The following is an 18530-nucleotide window of genomic DNA, read 5'->3' on the forward strand; positions in this document are numbered from 1 at the left end:
GCAACTTTTTTGGCACGAGTGGCAAGATATCTAGTTTGGCGTCGTAAACTATATATGTTCTAAATTTTCGAAGAATGCAATGTCAGCTTGTATGGCGTCAACAATTAAGAAAACTTGTACTATTTGCGTCCAACCAAACAAATTTGGATGAAATACAAATAGCAGATGCGCCATATGTATACCCATTGGCTGCTTGTGGAACATGATTCACAAAATAGAAATAAATATTATAATAAATATCCATTAAATTGTGTAACGAGGATGCACAATTTAATGGATATTTTCAATAGAGCCATTTTTTGCGCACAACTTGAAGCAAACCAAAGTGAAACTCTGGCCTCTGGCGCCAATTAAGTGCATATCGAGTGAAAAATATATTTGGGAGCTATATCTAAATCTGAACCAATTTCCACTAAATTTCACATGTGTAGGTTAGGTTAGGTTAGGTTATGTGGCAGCCCGATGTATCAGGCTCACTTAGACTATTCAGTCCATTGTGATACCACAGTGGTGAACTTCTCTCTTATCACTGAGTGCTGCCCGATTCCATGTTAAGCTCAATGACAAGGGACCTCCTTTTTATAGCCGAGTCCGAACGGCGTTCCACATTCCAGTGAAACCACTTAGAGAAGCTTCGAAACCCTCAGAAATGCCACCAGCATTACTGAGGTGGGATAATCCACCACTGAAAAACTTTTTGGTGTTCGGTCGTAGCAGGAATCGAACCCACGACCTTGTGTATGCAAGGCGGACATGCTACCCATTGCACCACGGTGGCTCCCTTCACATGTGTAGGTTAGGTTAGGTTAGGGGGCAGCCCGATGTATCAGGCTCACTTAGACTATTCAGTCCATTGTGATACCACATTGGTGAACATCTCTCTGAATGTAAATTCTGCTGCATGTGCAAAAGTTTGGAGTAAAATTGTGGCCTCTGTGGTAACATCTGTTTAAATCGGGCGAAGGATATATATGGGAGCTGTATCTAAATTTGAACCGATTTTAGCTAAAATTAGTACACTTTACTCTTTGTGCAAAATTTGAAGCAACCCAGGGTGAAATTAAATTAAATATTAGTGTACACACCAAAAAAATATCTGATTCAATCACGAAATTAATTGATCCTATTTTTTATTTAATTGAAATACCTTCAATCACGAAAATGATAGTATCAACCAGTATCAGTTTTAATTGGATCAAGAAATTATTTGATTTCATTATAAAATTTCAATTAATTTTTAAATTGAATCAACAATTTTTAAATTGAATTAACAATTTAATTAATGTCGATTTTTATTTTGATTAAAAATTTATTGTGTCACTTAATTTTTTAATTAAAAATTTAAAAAAAAATCAATAATTTATTGTTTTGATTAACAACCTAATTGATGTCGATTTTTATTTTTATTAAAAATTTATTGTGTCACTAAATTTTTTAATTAAAAATTAAAAAAAAAAATCAATAATTTATTGTTTTGATCTCAGCTTAAAACCATTGCGTTGACTAAACTAGAAGAGTAGCATAACCAACAGAGGAAAATAATGTTTGTCAAATTTATTTGGGTAAAGCCCTATGGACTGCAAGATGGTTGGTTGGACGCACGTTTCGGAATTACCATTGCAAATGGGCCATATCGGTCCATAATTATATATAGACCCCATATTAACCGATCCCCAGATTTGGATTGCGGATCCTCTAAGAGAAGCATATTTCATCCGATCGGGCTGAAATTTGGTACATGGTGTTAGTATATGGTATCTAACAACCATGCAAAAATTGGTCCATATCGGTCCATAATTATATATAGCCCCCTTATAAACCGATCCCCAGATTTGGCTTGCGGATCCTCGTAAGAGAAGCAAATTTCATCCGATCCGGCTGAAATTTGTAGGTGGTGTTAGTATAGGGTCTCTAACAATCAAGCAAAAATTGGTCCATATCGGTCTATAATTATATATAGCCTCATATAAACCGATCCCAGATTTGGTTTGCGGAGCCTCAAAGAGAAGCAAATTTCATCTGATCCGGGTGAAATTTGGTAGGTGGTGTTAGTATAGGGTCTCTAACAATCAAGCAAAAATTGGTCCATATCGGTTTATAATTATACATAGCCCCATATAAACCGATCCCAGATTTGACCTCCGAAGCCTCTTGGAGGAGCAAATTTCATCCGATCCGGTTGAAATTTGGTACGTAATATATGTATATAGCTTCTAATAATCATACACAAATTAGTTCATATCGGTCCATATTTATATATATCCCCATATAAAGCGGTCCCCAGATTTAACCTCCGGAGCCTTTTGGGGAAGCAAAATTCATCCGATCCGGTTCAAATTTGGAACTTTAGTATATGGCCGCTAACAACCATACCAAATTGGTCCATATCGGTCTATAGTTATATAGACGATCCCCAATTACACAAAAATTGGTCCATATCGGTTCATAATCATGGTTGCCACTCGAGCCAAAAATAATGTACCAAAATTTTATTTCTATAGAAAATTTTGCCACAATTTTATTTCTATAGAAAATGTTGTCAACATTTTATTTCTATAGAAGTTTTTGTTAAAATTTTATTTCTATAGAAAATTTTGTTAAAATTTCATTTCTATAGAAAATTTTCTCAAAATTTTATTTCTATAGAAAATTTTGTCAAAATTTTATTTCTATAAAAAATGTTGTTAAAATTTTATTTCTATAGAAAATTTTGTCAAAATTTTATTTCTATAGACAATTTTGTCAAACTGAATTATATACGTATTTAATCGGTCTTTTTAATTTAATATATACCACTTATGGACTTACTTACAATTTAGAAGACGATGTTAGGAGGTTTTAAGATACCATGCCATCGGCAAGCGTTACTGCAATTCAAGTAATTCGATTGTGGATGGCAGTGTTTAGAAGAAGTTTCTACGCAATCCATGGTGGAGGCTACATAAGCTTCGGCTTGGCCGAACTTTCGGCCGTATGTACTTGTTTTTGAATTAAAAATTTAAATTTTTTTAATTATTGTCTTAATTGTCTTAATGTTACTATTTTAATTAATTAATTAATTATAATAGTAGCAATTATTTTTTTTTAATTGCAAAAGTTTTCAGCTTCAATTAACATTTTAATTGAAAATATTTGGGTGATATTTTTTTCTGTGTAACGGGAACAACCTGAAAATGTATGCCGCGAAAAGAAAATTAGCTGAGGACTGAATTATTTTTGTTTTGCGTGTATGATTTTAATGAATATTATAGTTGCTTGTTGGGCAATTTCAATTACAAATGCCCACTGTAGCATACCCTTGAGTCAACTTGACAATTTCAAAAATTTTGTAAATGAAGTAAAGGAGCATACAACAGACGAAGCAAAGAAAAACATCCTAAAAAACAAATGTAACGAAAACATATGAAGAAGTTATTTGATTTATGGATATTTAACCACACACAAAACGATGACCAACCGACTTTTAAATGTCCTCGCCACTGATGTCCTTGCGGTTGTTGTTCTTGTTTCATTTGTGGACATCCAAAAGTGTGTGTGAGTATGGTGAACTGTGTGTTTAGCACTTCGATTATTGCCATTCTTAAAATATCAACTGCTAGGTTTTGTTGACACTCAAAGAGGTTGACTGGCTATGCTATAAGGATTTTTTTCCCTAACCTCAAAGGCATTTCTATAAAGGAATGTGTGACCAATATCCCTTATGGGGAAGAAATACTTGTCCCCAGGGTAATAACACATTGTACAGGGCCAGCAATCATTTCCACCCATTCATACTTCCTAACAGCATAGCATCAATTTGGAATGGGATACTTAGAAGTTGGGCTTAGTGGATTCTTTACATAGTCTAATGAGTATAGCGGAAGGAAGTTGTTTGAAATCATTACTAATACAACGAGTGCTCGATCCAAAATAGCGAAAGGGGTTGTCGCTTTGTCAAAGGACATTTATGCTTGTCTGAATGTATGTGTATGGGATAATATGTCATGCTTGCCATGGGGAGTTGATAGGCGGTTGATTCTTTGTACCATTCATATGTTTACTTAGTACCATCATTGACATTTGGGAACATGTGTTCTCTAGTGAATGAAGCTAACACAAATCTTTACACCCACTTACACAAGGATAAACACACAATCGCTGTAAATCCTGACCCATTTCTATTCGCACTCATCCTACGAATGTATATGTCGTCCTGGTTGTTGTTTGTTGGTTTTGCATGTGGAATGGGAGGAACTATTTGGAACATCCGTTGGATAATGAATATAGATGTGATTTTTGTTTGAAGGGTGTGGTTAATCGTTTACCAATCAGTTTCTCTTTTTTTTGTTGACCTAATCAAATAACAGAATCATTTTTTATTTGTTAACCTCATAGTAAATAAATATTTTATGGGTTTATGTTTGTTTGGATTATGCGAGAAAAAAGTTGAAAATATCTATGAGTTATGGAAATTTTATGTGGGATATTAACTCCTTCAAGCCTCATAAAATAGTAGTCGGTTTCCCCGACTACTGTCAGCTTACGTAACAGGTTGGCTGATAAGTCCCCGGTCTGACACATAGATGGCATCGCTAGTATTAAATGCATACTATTTTTATATAGTGCCAACCTTCAAATGATTCGTGTCAAAATTTGACGTCTGTAAGTCAATTAGTTTGTGAGATAGAGCTCTTTTGTGAAGCAACTTTTGTTATTGTGAAAAAAAAATGGAAAAAAAAGGAATTTCGTGTTTGATAAAATACTGTTTTCTGAAGGGAAAAAATACGGTGGAAGCAAAAACTTGGCTTCATAATGAGTTTCTGGACTCTGCCCCAGGGAAATCAACAATAACTGATTGGTATGCAAAATTCAAGCGTGGTGAAATGAGCACGGAGGACGGTGAACGCAGTGGACGCCCGAAAGAGGTGGTTACCGACGAAAACATCAAAAAAAAATCTACAAAATGATTTTGAATGACCGTAAAATGAAGTTGATCGAGATAGCAGAGGCCTTAAAAATATCAAAGGAACGTGTTGGTCATATCATTCATCAATATTTGGATATGCGGAAGCTCTGTGCAAAATGGGTGCCGCGAGAGCTCACATTTGCCCAAAAACAACAACAGCTCTTAAATCGTAATACACCCGAGTTTTTCCGTCGATATGTGACAATGGATGAAACATGGCTCCATCACTACACTACTGACTCCAATCGCCAGTCAGCTGAGTGGACAGCGACCGGTGAACCGTCTCCGAAGCGTGGAAAGACTCAAAAGTCCGCTGGCAAAGTAATGTCCTCTGTTTTTTGGGATGCGCATGGAATACTTTTTATCGATTAACTTGAGAAGGGAAAAACCATCAACAGTGACTATTATATGGCGTTATTCGAGCGTTTGAAGGTCGAAATCACGGCAAAACGGCCCCATATGAAGAAGAAAAAAGTGTTGCTCCACCAAGCCAAGGCACCGTGCCACAAGTCATTGAGAACTATGGCAAAAATTCATGAATTGGGCTTCGAATTGCTTCCCCACCCATCGTATTCTCCAGATCTGACCACTTTTTCTTGTTCTCAGACCTCAAAAGGATGCTCGCAGGGAAAAAAAATTGGCTGCAATGAAGAGGTGATCGCCGAAACTGAGGCCTATTTTGAGGCAAAACCGAAGGAGTACTACCAAAATGGTATCAAAAAATTGGAAGGTCGCTATAATCGTTGTATCGCTCTTGAAGGGAACTATGTTGAATAGTAAAAACGAATTTTGACAAAAAAATTTGTTTTTCTTTGTTAGACCGGGGACTTATCAGCCAACCTGTTATATCTCGATAGGGAACATTTGTTGTGAACGAGCCCTTCATGTTTTTGTTTTTTTTTTTTTGCTATGACATCTGTGAAAAATATTTAGTATTCATCAAGTAATTGAACAAACATCATCATATTTTTTTAAATGTCGAATTTTGTACCAGAATGTAATGATTTGCGGAAAGCATTAATTTTTGATTTTTCATTTGAAGAGAAGTGCTGCAGAGTCGCATCGAATGCTTGTCGAGGCATATGGTGATCATGCTCTATTAGAAGTAACATGCAAAAGATGTCTTTAACGGTTAGGAAATAATGATTTGACGTAAGCTTGAAGATGGCGAAGTGCAAACGATATTGGATGGAGATGACACTTATCAAAAGCAAATGACAGCAATGTTAACAGGTTGGCTGATATGTCCCCGGTCTAACAAAGAAAAACACATTTTTTTTGTCAAAATTCGTTTTTATTATTCAACATAGTTCCCTTCAAGAGCGATACAGCGATTACAACGACCTTCCAATTTTTTGATACCATTTTGATAGTACTCCTTCGGTTTTGCTTCAAAATAGGCCTCAGTTTCGGCGATCACTTCTTCATTGCAGCCAAATTTTTTCTTTGCGAGCATTCTTTTGAGGTCTGAGAACAAGAAAAAGTCGCTGGGGCCAGATCTGGAGAATACGGTGGGTGGGGAAGCAATTCGAAGGCCAATTGATGAATTTTTGCCATCGTTCTCAATGACTTGTGGCACGGTGCGTTGTCTTGCTGGAACAACACTTTTTTCTTCTTCATATGGGGCCGTTTTGCCGCGATTTCGACCTTCAAACGCTCCAATAACACCATATAATAGTCACTGTTGATGGGTTTTCCCTTCTCAAGATAATCGATAAAAATTATTCCATGCGCATCCCCAAAAACAGAGGCCATTACTTTGCCAGCGGACTTTTGAGTCTTTCCACGCTTCGGAGACGGTTCACCGGTCGCTGTCCACTAAAGGTCTGCACAAGCATATTTGAATTTTCAAATTTCAAAATGTTCTGCAACATGAATAGAACTTTCAAAACATAGCTATAAGCAAAACATTCAAACATCAAATAAAACAAATATCAGAACATAACCTACCCATATTTGGTTGCAAACGAACGATGTTTTGAAGGTTCTATTCGAAACCAAGCATCAAAGTTGCAAGCATTGTAGAACCTGTATGCATGTTCTGAAGTATTTGCAACATTTTGTTATGCTTGAAACATCTTCTAAAAGAGCTGAAAGCAAAAAATTAAATGCTGGGACAGTTGGTGCGTGCGTGTTGGTGAAGATTTAGCATTTTTGGTTTACATTATTTTTTTGGAATTAAGAAAACATCTTTACTTTGTAGTATACGCTATAATTTGAATTTTTAAACTGGCATTTATTTGTACGTGAAAAGCTTTATTAATCTACCGCGAAAATGAAATGAAAGATCTAAATCCTAATTTTAATTTTATTGATCCCAGATTTAAGGCCATATAGGTTTTTTTAAAGAAGTCGCATCTTTGGCTTGGAATCAATACCAAAATCCTTAAGGGAAGGTCAAAATCTTTGGATCCAAGTAAACTTTTTTTGAATGTAAAATCCATGTGATTATTTTATTTATTTATTTAGGATTATTTTCATTTTTAATCCTAAAAGTTCGACTCTAGAAATAAACAAAATTAAATCACACCAATGTGCTGTGCAGCTTGAGGTTCTGTAGAACATGCATAACCCACGCAAAACATTTATAACCCAAGTAGCAACATGTTCTATGCAACATGTATTTGATATTTGTTATGCTTGCTTTGGTTTCGATTGCCTTTTGTTGTGCTTGTGTTTTCAAGCCATGCTGCCGTCGAACGATGTATTTGTTCGGTTTGTTTTGCGAAGCGCTGATGTTTTGAATGTTCTATAAAAATTCAAGCCATTTGAAATCGCTTTCAAGCATACTTGTGCAGACCTTTACTGTCCACTCAGCCGACTGTCGATTGGACTCAGGAGTGTAGTGATGGAGCCATGTTTCATCCATTGTCACATATCGACGGAAAAACTCGGGTGTATTACGAGTTAACAGCTGCAAACACCGCTCAGAATCATCAACACGTTGTTGGTTTTGCTCACATGTGAGCTCGCGCGGCACCCATTTTGCACAGAGCTTCCGCATATCCAAATATTGATGAATGATATGGCCAACACGTTCCTTTGATATCTTTAAGGCCATCGGTAACCACCTCTTTTGGGCGTCCACTGCGTTCACCGTCCTCCGTGCTCATTTCACCACGCTAGAATTTTGCGTTGGTGAAATGAGCCAATCAATTATTGTTGATTTCCCTGGGGCAGAGTCCGGAAACTCATTATCAAGCCAAGTTTTTGCTTCCACCGTATTTTTTCCCTTCAGAAAACAGTATTTTATCAAAACACGAAATTCCTTTTTTTCCATTTTTTCACAATAACAAAAGTTGCTTCACAAAAGACGCTCTATCTCACAAACTAATTGGCTTACAGACGTCAAATTTTGATACGAATCATTTGAAGGTTGGTACTATATAAAAGTAATATGCATTTAATACTAGCAACGCCATCTATGTGTCAGACCGGGGACTTATCAGCCAACCTGTTAAATGTTGCATAACAAACAATTTGTGACCGTTTAAAACCTTTGGGAAAGATCCGAAAGTGTGGAAAATGGGTGTCACATGAAAAAACCATCATTTCACACTGTTATACCTGGCATATGAACTGGTTAATTGATGAGTTGAAAGAAACGGGTCAGTGGATTAGTTTGTAGGTATCTATTTAGGTGGTCAATTTACCCCTCCTATGACAGGGGGTAATTTCACCGGTTGTTTTACCAATAAAAGGTATGATCCTCACCGGTTCGTCGAACTTAAGGATACCTCAAAAAATCGGTTCAAATGATACGCTTCCCGAAGCTAGTTTAAAGTTTCTACACGCAGAGAAGAAACATGATTGTCACAATCATATTCGAAGAACAAAATAATATGATAGGAACTTTTTTTGCGGCGACCACGTAACGTTTTCACCTGAAACCATGTTGGCTAAGTGAATATGGTTCTAAGAAAAATAAAATTGTCCTCATCTAAAATGTTATTATATTGATAAAAAATAATTTTGTTTCCATTAAAAGACAATGGTCACAATCTAATTTGTTATGATATTCGTCAAAAATGTTTTTCTTCCAGTTAAAAGAACATCACAGCCTAAAATGTTTTGTTCTTTATGAAAAAACTTTTTTCGTCGTCGAAAAAGGGACGCCACTTGAGAAAACAAAACACAAAATTAACTTTATTTATTTGTTTCTATTTATTTATAAACTAATTCATTGTTTATTTGTATTTATAATGACGTGCAAGCAAACATCACATACACACTCAATTTTTTCCACATTTACTTCGTGTCCATCAAATGTACAAACGCAGACATCATGTAACTGCAAATAAAAACAAGTAAGGAAAGTCTAAAGTCGGGCGGGACCGACTATATTATACCCTGCACCACTTTGTAGATCTAAATTTTCGATACCATATCACATCCGTTGGGTGCTATATATAAAGGTTTGTCCCAAATACATACATTTAAATATCACTCGATCTGGACAGAATTTGATAGACTTCTACAAAATCTATAGCTTCAAAATTTAAGTCGGCTAATGCACTAGGTTGGAAAACAATGTTAGTAAAAAAAAAAATGGGAAACATTTAAATCTGAAGCAATTTTAAGGAAACTTCGCAAAAGTTTATTTATGATTTATCACTCGATATATATGTATTAGAAGTTTAGGAAAACTAGAGCCATTTTTACAACTTTTCGACTAAGGAGTGGCGATTTTACAAGGAAAATGTTGGTATTTTGGCCATTTTTGTCGAAATCAGAAAAACATATATATGGGAGCTATATCTAAATCTGCACCGATTTCAACCAAATTTGGCACGCATAGCAACAATGCTAATTCTACTCCCTGTGCAAAATGTTAACTAAATCGGAGTTAAAAATTGGCCTCTGTGGTCATACGAGTGTAAATCGGGCGAAAGCTATATATGGGATATATATCTAAATCTGAACCGATTTCAATCAAATTTTGGACACTTAACTGCACTACTAATTGTACTCCTAGTGCAAAATTTCAAACAAATTGGGCCAAAACTCTGGCTTCTAGGACCATATTAGTCCATATCGGGCGAAAGATATATATGGGAGCTATATCTAAATCTGAGCAAATCGGTATAAAACTCTGGCTGCTGGGTCCATATTAGTGCATATCGGGCGAAAGATATATATGGGAGCTATATCTAAATCTGAACCGATTTCAATAGGGTTCTATTCTGACCCAAATTAGGAACATGTGCCAAATTTGAAGGCGATTGGACTTAAATTGCGACCTAGACTTTGATCACAAAAATGTGTTCACAGACAGACGGACATGGTTATATCGACTCAGGGACCCACCCTGAGCATTATTGCCAAAGACACCATGTGTCTATCTCGTCTACTTCTGGGTGTTACAAACATCTGCACTAACTTATAATACCCTGTTCCACAGTGTGGCGCAGGGTATAAAAATTAATTGATACTATTAATTTTTGTTTCAATTAAAAAATTTGTTGAATCAATTAAATTTTTAATTGAATATCTTTTAACACTCAATTAAGACTTTAATTGGAAAAATGTTCATGAAAATTGTGGGAATTTTCAATTATCAGGTAATATTCAGTAACGCTGTCCTTTTGTGAAAAAAATTGTTTATGGTTTGTTTTTTGTTTTGGGGAGTATATAGCGACTCTTATTGGGGAGTCTTTGGAGACTTTTATTGGAGAATCCGTAGAAAGTCTTAGGAGACTCTTAGTGGGGTGTCCTTACAGACACTTCTTGGGGAGTCTTTAGAGTCTTTGGAGACTCTTATTGAGACACTTCTAAAGGAGTCTATATAGACACTTATTGGGGAATCTTTGGAGACTCTTATTGGAGAGGCATTAGAGACACTTCTTGGGGAGTCTTTAGAGAGTCTTTGGAGACTCTTATTGAGACACTTCTAAAGGAGTCTATATAGACACTTATTGGGGAATCTTTGGAGACTCTTATTGGAGAGGCATTAGAGACACTTCTTGGGGAGTCTTTGGAGACTCTTAGTGGGGGTCTTTAGAGACACTTCTCAAGGAGTCTTTAGAGACTCTTATTGGGGGGTCTTTAGAGACTCTTATTGGGGAGTCTTTAGAGATACTTTTATGGAGTCTTTAGAGACACTTTTTATGGAGTCTTTAGAGACTCTTATTGGGGAGTCTTTATAGACTCTTATTGGGGAGTCTTTATAGACTCATATTGGGGAGTCTTTATAGACTCTTATTGGGGAGTCGTTGAAGACTCTTATTTGAGAGTCTTTAGAAGCACTTCATGAGGATTCTTTGGAGACTCTTATTGGGGAGTCTTTAGAGACTCTTATTGGGGAGTCTTTGGAGGCACTTCTTAAGGAGTCTTTGGAGACTCTTATTGGGGAGTCTTTGGAGGCACTTCTTAAGGAGTCTTTGGAGACTCTTATTGGGGAGTCTTTGGAGACACTTCTTGGGGAGCCTTTAGAGACTCTTGTTGGGGAGCCTTTAGAGACTCTTACTGGGGAGTATTTAGCGACTCTTATTGGAGAGTCTTAGGAGACTCTTATTGGGGAGTCTTACAAGACTCTTATTGGGTAGTCCTTACAGACACTTCTTGGGGAGTCTTTAGAGAGTCTTTGGAGACTCTTATTGGGGAGACACTTCTAAAGGAGTCTATATAGACACTTATTGGGGAATCTTTGGAGACTCTTATTGGAGAGGCATTAGAGACACTTCTTGGGGAGTCTTTAGAGACTCTTATTGTTATTGGGGAGTCTTTGGAGACTCTTACTGGGGAGTATTTAGCGACTCTTATTGGAGAGTCTTATAGGGGAGTCTTTGGAGACTCTTATTGGGGAGTCTTTAGAGACTGTAGAAAGTCTTTGGAGACTCTTATTCCCCAATAAGACTTCTTAGTCTTTGGATAATCTTATTGGGGAGTATAAGGAGTCTTTAGAGACTCTTATTGGGGGGTCTTTAGAGACTCTTATTGGGGAGTCTTTAGAGATACTTTTATGGAGTCTTTAGAGACACTTTTTATGGAGTCTTTAGAGACTCTTATTGGGGAGTCTTTATAGACTCTTATTGGGGAGTCTTTATAGACTCTTATTTGAGAGTCTTTAGAAGCACTTCATGAGGATTCTTTGGAGACTCTTATTGGGGAGTCTTTAGAGACTCTTATTGGGGAGTCTTTGGAGGCACTTCTTAAGGAGTCTTTGGAGACTCTTATTGGGGAGTCTTTGGAGACACTTCTTGGGGAGCCTTTAGAGACTCTTGTTGGGGAGCCTTTAGAGACTCTTACTGGGGAGTATTTAGCGACTCTTATTGGAGAGTCTTAGGAGACTCTTATTGGGGAGTCTTACAAGACTCTTATTGGGGAGTCTTTGGAGACTCTTAGTGGGGAGTCCTTACAGACACTTCTTGGGGAGTCTTTAGAGAGTCTTTGGAGACTCTTATTGGGGAGACACTTCTAAAGGAGTCTATATAGACACTTATTGGGGAATCTTTGGAGACTCTTATTGGAGAGGCATTAGAGACACTTCTTGGGGAGTCTTTAGAGACTCTTATTGGGGGGGCTTTAGAGACTCTTATTGGGGAGTCTTTAGAGATACTTTTTATGGAGTCTTTAGAGACTCTTTTTGGGGAGTCTTTATAGACTCTTATTGGGGAGTCGTTGAAGACTCTTATTTGAGAGAGCACTTCGTGAGGAGTCTTTGGAGACTCTTCGGGGGGTCTTTAGAGACTCTTATTGGGGAGTCTGAAAAGGCACTTCTTAAGGAGTCTTTGGAGACTCTTATTGGGGAGTCTTTGGAGACACTTCTTGGGGAGTCTTTGGAGACTCTTAGGGGGGTCTTTAGAGACTCTTATTGGGGAGTCTTTAGAGGCACTTCTTAAGGAGTCTTTGGAGACTCTTATTGGGGAGTCTTTGGAGACTCTTACTGGGGAGTATTTAGCGACTCTTATTGGAGAGTCTTATAGGGGAGTCTTTGGAGACTCTTATTGGGGAGTCTTTAGAGACTGTAGAAAGTCTTTGGAGACTCTTATTCCCCAATAAGACTTCTTAGTCTTTGGATAATCTTATTGGGGAGTCTTTAGTCTTATATATATATATATATATATATATATATATATATATATATATATATGTGTGACCTATATCTAAATCTGAACCGATTTCAATAAAATTTTGCACTTTACTATACTACTAATTGTACTCCTAGTGCAAAATTTGAACCAAATTCGGCCAAAAATCTGGCTTCTGGGGCCATATAAGTCCATATCGGGCGAAAGATATATATGGGAGCTATATCTAATTCTAAACCGATTTCTATCAAATTTTGCACACTTGACTATACGACTAAGTGTTATGTTTGTACAAAATTTCAAGCAAATCGGTATAAAACTCTGGCTGCTGGGTCCATATTAGTGCATATCGGGCGAAAGATATATGGGAGCTATATCTAAATCTGAACCGATTTCTTCCAAAATCAATAGGGTTCTATTCTGACCCAAATTAGGAATATGTGCCAAATTTTAAGGCGATTGGACTTAAATTGCGACCTAGACTTTGATCACAAAAATGTGTTCACAGACAGACGGACGGACGGACGGACAGACGGACAGACGGACATGGTTATATCGACTCAGGAACCCACCCTGAGCATTCTTGCCAAAGACACCTAACTTATAACCTATGCACTAACTTATAATACCCTGTTCCACAGTGTGGCGCAGGGTATAATAAATTATACCACATAGCAAAATGCAGAACAAAAAACAGGTACATTTTTTTAAATACACTTCCCGTTTTTGTATTCACATAAAACCACGTGCCACTTCTGAATAAATAAATAATAATAATATAAATAATAAATTAACACAAATCACAGTAATTCCGTATTCTCCTTCCATTCCAAGTAACAATCAACACACGACTGACGCGCAAAATGAGAATCGTGTGTACCTGCTCAATGTTTTTATAAAATTCTTTTAGCTGCAAAAAAGTTAAAAAATTAAAGGGTCACGAAAAAATGTATGTGGTCTTTATGATCATGTAATGGATCTAGACATGTCTATACGTAACCTATAAATATACTTTTTTTCCCGCAAAAAAGTCGAAAAATTTAATGGTCAGGTACATGATTTTCCCGACCATGTAATGGTCTCAAATTCTATCATTTAAATAATAGAACATGTTTGCGACATTTGGGAACCATTTAAATGCTTATTGCCAGCATACATTTTTCTCTGCTCGAAAATGATTTTTACAAAGACAAAATACATGATTTTCGCGACAATTACATGCTCCAGATAAGCATTAAATGGATGCGGCAACTATGTCCAAACATAAGGAGACTACAAAAGATTCTGAATTTATCATGATTTGTTTGAAGAATGAAGAGTTAACGAAAACAAGTATATACGGCCGTATGTTCGGCCAGGCCGAAGCTTATGTACCATTGCGTAGAAACTTCTTCTAAACACTGCCATCCACAATCGAATTACTTAAGCTGCGGTAACGCTTGCCAATGGCAAGGTATCTTAAACCTCCTAACACCGTCTTCTAAATTGTACGTACCATACCATACGTGGTATATATTAAATAAAAAAAGATCTATTAAATACGTATATAATTCAGTTTGGCAACATTTTCTATAGAAATAAAATTTTGACAAAATTTTCTATAGACATAAAGTTTTGACAAAATTTTCTATAGAAATGAAATTTTAACAAAATTTTCTATAGAAATAAAATTTTAACAAAATTTTCTTCTATACAAATAAAATTCTATACAAATAAAATTTTGACAAAATTTTCTATACAAATAAAATTTTAACAAAATTTTCTATAGAAATGAAATTTTAACAAAATTTTCTATAGAACTTCTATATACTAACACCACGTTCCAAATTTGAACCGGATCGGATGAATTTTGCTCCTTCAAGAGGCTCCGGAGTTCAAATCTGGTGATCAGTTTATATTGGGGCTATATATAATTATGGACCGATGTGGACCAATTTCCGCAAAGTTGTTATAGACCATATAATAGGTTTTTCCCTGGGAGCATCCTTTTGAGGTCTGAGAACAGGAAAAAATCAATGGGGGCCAGATCTGGAGAATACGGTGGGTGGGGAAGCAATTCGAAGCCCAATTCATGAATTTTTGCCATCGTTCTCAATGACTTGTGGCACGGTGGGTTGTCTTGGTGGAACAACACTGTTTTCTTCTTCATATGGGGCCGTTTTGCCGCAATTTCGACCTTCAAACGTTCCAATACCGCCATATAATAGTCACTGTTGATGGCTTTTCCCTTCTCAAGATAATCGATAAAAATTATTCCATGCGCATCCCAAAAAACAGAGGCCATTACTTTGCCAGCGGACTTTTGAGTCTTTCCACGCTTCGGAGACGGTTCACCGGTCGCTGTCCACTCAGCCGACTGTCGATTGGACTCAGGAGTGTAGTGATGGAGCCATGTTTCATCCATTGTCACATATCGACGGAAAAACTCGGGTGTATTACGAGTTAACAGCTGCAAACACCGCTCAGAATCATCAACACGTTGTTGTTTTTGGTCAAATGTGAGCTCGCGCGGCACCCATTTTGTACAGAGCTTCCGCATATCCAAATATTGATGAATGATATGACCAACACGTTCCTTTGATATCTTTAAGGCTATCTCGATCAACTACATTTTACGGTCATTCAAAATCATTTTGTGGATTTTTTTGATGTTTTCGTCGGTAACCACGGGCGTCCACTGCGTTCACCGTCCTCCGTGCTCATTTCACCACGCTTGAATTTTGCATACCAACCAATTATTGTTGATTTCCCTGGGGCAGAGTGCGGAAACTAATTATCAAGCCAAGTTTTTGCTTCCACCGTATTTTTTCCCTTCAGAAAACAGTATTTTATCAAAATACGAAATTCCTTTTTTTCCATTTTTTCACAATAACAAAAGTTGCTTCACAAAAGATGCTCTATCTCACAAACTAAATGACAGACGTCAAATTTTGACACGAATCATTTGAAGGTTGGTACTATATAAAAATAATATTTAATACTAGCGACGCCATCTATGTGTCAGACCGGGAACTTATCAGCCAACCTGTTACTTATACCAAATTTCAACCGGATCGGATGAAATTTGCTTCTCTTAGAGGCTCCGCAAGCCAAATCGGGGGACCCGTTTATATGGGCGCTATATATAATTATTGACCGATGTGGACCAATTTTTGCATAGTTGTTAGCGACCATATACTTACACCATGTTCCAAATTTCAGCCGGATCGGATGAAATTTGCTTCTCTTAGAGGCTCCGCAAGCCAAATCTGGGGATCGGTTTATATGGGGGCTATATATAATTATAGACCGATGTGGACCAATTTTTGCATGGTCGTTTGAGACCTTATACTAACACCATGTACCAAATTTCAGAGGGATCGGATGAAATTTGCTTCTCTTAGAGGATCTGCAAGCTAAATTTGGGGGTCCGTTTGTATGGGGGCTATACGTAAAAGTGACCGATATGGCCCATTTGCAATACCATCCGACCTACATTAATAACAACTACTTGTGCCAAGTTTCAAGTCGATAGCTTGTTTCGTTCGGAAGTTAGCGTGATTTCAATAGACGGACGGACGGACATGCTCAGATCGACTCAGAATTTCACCACGACCCAGAATATATATACTTTATGGGGTCTTAGAGCAATATTTCGATGTGTTACAAACGGAATGACAAAGATAATATACCCTCATCCTTTGGTGGAGGGTATAAAAATGTTCTTTAAAATTAAATACATTTTATGTATACCCACTCCAGGTTCTCATCGAACATCAATGATCCAATATAGCGCTTAGAAATACCTATAGAAAATGTTACTAAACAATCATGTGGCTAACGCTACGAGTGATTTAACTACGTCCATACAAAAATCCCTCTTGAAATGTAATCATTTCGTAAAACTTCATCGAAAGAATGAAATTAAAAACAAATTGTGGTTGACAAAAATGTTCATTGGACAATTTTTTATTAATAATTTTCTAGTCATTATAATAAATTCCAACTGTGTTTGTTCAGTTCCATTGCTATCTTCTCGAGACTTCAATGTAATAACATTCATTCCCTTTAAGCTAGCCAATATATCCACCCACCCCCATTGAGGGAATGTACAATACAAAACCACCAAATGCTAAAGATATTTGCCATTTGGCCATTGCTTAAGACAATTTAAATGACTTTGGTTGTTAATTAAATTAAATATTCACGGTACTTCATTGGAGGACACAAAATACCAAGCAAGAACTAACTACAGGAACTGGATATCAGCTAAATCTTTTTCGTATACTATGTACTTTTAATTGTCTATCTTTTCGTTTGAGAATGTCTGCAGCAACGATGATGACAGAAAGAACAAAAAGTAGCCGCAAAATAATTCAATGTATACAACGAACCACAAGATTGTCATAGCACCATTGCTGGTTAAGTCAGACTCTAAAGGTATAATATCTTCGGGGAAGAAAATGTTGTCGCATCAACAAAAGAGACTTACTTATTAAAAAAACAACACAAACGTTTCATTGTGCGGAAAAAGTTTCAACTATGAAAAATTAAGATCTCAATAATAGTAAATATACACGGAAAGAAAATTGTTTCCTCTCAAACGAAATTTTAGCCAAACAAATATAGTTTACAATTTGCTTTTCGGTGTAAATCTGACCCGATCTGGACAAAATTTGAGTCGGCTAATGCCCTGGGGTGGAACACAACGTTAGTAAAAAACAAGTATATACAGAACTAAGTTCGGCCGGGCCGAATCTTAAATACCCACCACCATGAACCAAATATTAGGGTTTCCTTTGAAATTTCAGGAGGGCTTGAGGACTTGAGGACACTTCCCGAAGATAAATTTAAAGATTTTACCTATGAGGACTATATCAGATTCTGGATTTATAAGAACCATTTTTGCTTCGAGTTTTAGAGGAATCATTAACATCTCTTGTAAGTGTGCAAGAAAATTATAAAATAACGTCTCGATTTGAAATCTTAAATCTGTAGAAGTAAAATCTGGAAATTTTACATTGAGTTTCAAGCAATTTTCATGATCAGTGCGCCTTCTATACCCTCAAGAAGTGAAGTCGGTCTATATGGAGGCATTATCAAATGGACCGATTTTTTTTTTTGAGCCTAAAATACCAGAATATTTACAATTTCAGGTAAATCAGATAAAAAGTACGGTTTCTAGAAACCCAAGGAGTTAAATCGGGAGATCGTTCTTATGGGGGCTATACTCAGCGTTTTCGGCACACCTCTTTATGACCCGAAAATACCTCTAGATTTCCAATTTCAGGCAAATAGGATAAAAACTTCGGATTCTAGAAGCCCAAGAAGTAAAATCGTGAAATCGGTCTATATGGGGGCTATACCAAAATATGGACCTATACTCACCATTTTCGGCACACCTCTTTATGGTCCTAAAATACCTCTAGATTTCCAATTTCAGACAAATTGGATAAAAACTACGGTTTCTATAAGCCCAAGACCCCAAATCGGGAGGTCGTTTTATATGGGGACCATACCAAAACATGGACCGATACTCACAATTTTTGGCACACGTATTTGTGGTCCTAGAATAC

Source organism: Haematobia irritans, chromosome 1, assembly GCF_050003625.1.
Source record: "Haematobia irritans isolate KBUSLIRL chromosome 1, ASM5000362v1, whole genome shotgun sequence".
Classification (NCBI taxonomy): domain Eukaryota; kingdom Metazoa; phylum Arthropoda; class Insecta; order Diptera; family Muscidae; genus Haematobia; species Haematobia irritans.